This window comes from Mus caroli, chromosome 15 (assembly GCF_900094665.2).
Source record: "Mus caroli chromosome 15, CAROLI_EIJ_v1.1, whole genome shotgun sequence".
Lineage (NCBI taxonomy): Eukaryota > Metazoa > Chordata > Mammalia > Rodentia > Muridae > Mus > Mus caroli.
In genome coordinates, this window is record NC_034584.1 from 68501217 (window position 1) to 68504079 (window position 2863).

The window sequence follows — 2863 nt, forward strand, 5'->3', positions numbered from 1 at the left end:
GAGGAGGAGGAGGAGGAGGAGGAGGAGAGAGATAAACAGGGGCTGAAGGAGAGGCCAAAATGTAGGGATTTTATATATATAGGGAAGAGCCTCTGGGGAAGGGCAGCCTAGCCTCTAGATTGGAAAGTTCTGGGTTGGGGGACAGGGTATGCTAGGTAAGGAGTGAGGGATGCTAGGAGAACCTAGAGGCCAGATCTGCTTTGTCATGTAAAATATGCACCTCAGTCCATAGTACCCAGTGTCTAAATCCAAACAACCCCAAGTTCCATGTATCAATAAGATGAAGTTTTTATAGTAACAAAAAAGAAAGTCCTCAATCCAGGTACTTTTCAAGCACACTAGAGAAAACATCAGGTAAAGGGGTTACAGAGAATTCAGGACACCTCTGCTATAGGCTCCAGGTGGCATCTGATGACTCATGGGCTTCTAGTAGGAGGAAGCTAGGGTGTTAAAATGCATTCCTAAAGATTCTGTTAGTCACAGAAGAGAAGTGGCCAAGGAATGGCCGACCATTAAGGGTGGTAAAGAAACCCTAAGATAAATTACAATAACCCTGAACCTGCAACATTGTAACCACTGCACAGTCTCAGCCGTTCTGTTCTATTACCAGCTTTGGAGATGATTCAGTGCAAGGTGAGGCTCCTTTGCTGCGACTTTCCTTTGAAGTCCCCACCTCCATTTCCTGGTAAACATCTGGATTGCCACTACTTAAGGCCATTACTAATGTGCTAGGCTACCTGGGCACAGGGATTATGGTCATGCGTCCTCCTGTTTGAACAGTAAGTGCTCTTCTTCAGGAGCCACTTCTCCAGCCCAGGTTGGGCTCACACTCATGTTCTTCCTGCTCGCCTGTCCCCAGTGCTGGGATCAGGTCAGCACAACCACAGCCAGCTTAAGGCTTTTTTCTTAAGTCCGGGGTCTCTGTCATTGCTTGGATTCTGGTGTAAGACACCATCACCACATCTAGGTCCTTGGTGTTTTCCTGTTTTGTAACAACTGAATTTCCTGTTTTGTAACTGAATACGGTGGGTTTGCACCATAGAAACTGCTTACGTATGCCAGGAAAAGAGAGTCCCAAAGATCATCTTTCTAATCAAAGCTGGAGGATAAGGGAGAGACTTTGGAAGCTGAGCTCTGTGTCAGGGCAGAAGGAGGCCCAGTCTCAATTCAACTGCAGAGGGGAGCGCCCCTAGAGGCCAAATGTAGCATGACAACCAGCAAGGTTATGGTCTGGATGCCTGAAGACAGGTCATTTGGGCTGGTTGTATGTGGTTGCCTTAGAAGAGCGTTATCTGAAACACACAAGTACTAAGACTGAAAATTAAGCATCTCCTCCCGCTCTTTGTGTGCATGTGTTTCCGTAGACTTTAGAATAGGCAGGGGAAATCATGATAAGGAGGAGGTATGAATAAAACTACGATGAGCCTGATTTTAGTACCAGTGCTGGGCTAAGACTTCTAGAGTCTGACGCAGATCATTGTATCTTATCCATATTTAATTAAGCACAGCACACATTTGGAAGAAGTATACAGATAACAATCAACGCAGCCCTGTGAGTACAGCAAAGCTTAAGACATGTTTCCATTGAAGATCTTTACTTCATCTTAGATCTTAGCTTCATCCATAAGATGGTTTCTTGTTGACTTAGCAACAATGCACAAGATAAAGATCTAGGAAGAGAGTGGATTGAGGTGTCAGGGTTGGCCTGGCCCAAAGATTAGATACTCACTTAGGCTGTTGGAAAATACAAATGATATCTCTCACAAGGATGAATTTTATAGGCTAGAGGCAATGGTTAAGGTTTAATGTCCTGGGAAAAGTAAAACAGAAATACTTGAAGATGCAGGCCAAGCCTGGCTCATCAGACAGGAAAAGATCATCAGGTTGTGATCTACATGGACTACATGGAGTCCTGGCATTCCAGGAGAGGTAAGCCAAAAGCCCCTCACAGGAAATGGTTTCTACCTCTGGACTAAAAGAATCTGACAGGGCAGCCCCTACCCACCATTGATTGCTCATCTCCTGGGCTTCCCCACCACAAGCAAGTGCTCTTTGGAAGTGCCCTGTGCTGATGTGTGGCTTGATGATGCTTCTTCACATGCACGAGACCCTGGATTCTATCTCCTCCAATGGGGATGTGAAGGGAGATGGTTACATAAAGAAGGCACAGTGCAACCATTGCTCACCAGGCAGAGAACAGAAGTCTAAACCAGCCACAACACAAACTGTGCGTTCAGCAAGACACCTTGCCTCTGCAGATGAAGCACAGTGCTCTTTATCTCCCTCTCTCTTTCCCCAGTATCAGCCCTATCGGAAGCCCACCCAAACCAAGAGGTCCACTGTTGGGCTGTGAGTGTAGGGGAAGAGAGGGGAGGGAGAAAGCCCACATCCAGACAGAGTTCCTGTGCTCTGGGCAGGCTGATGCAGGATGACTGCTTGAAGCTTTAGACTTGGCTCAGGGTGGGCATCTGGCTCTGAAGTCACTGACCCCACACGGAGGGGGGAGTGGACAAGGGGCAGCCCCCATAATAGGAGCCCCATGGCAACACTCTTGGTCCCAGAGATACAGGAGGGAGGGCAGAGGGAGAGAGGTCCCATGCAGGCGAGAGTCTTAAGTCTGGTCTGTGGCTGGAGCACAGTAAGATCTTCTGATGGGAGATTAGGCACTGCTCATTAGGAGAAAGCCTATCCCATCATCCAAGCACAGTGTGCCTTGATGAACAGAAGACAGTCTATGGTTTTAGAGCTTTATTGTAGAAAGGCAGGGGGGAAAGAGAAATGGTAGAAAGAGAGGGGGAAAAGGAGAGAGAGAAGAAAGGCTAGAGTAAGAGGGAGAGTAAGAAAAGTAAAAGCTTAAGAGAGT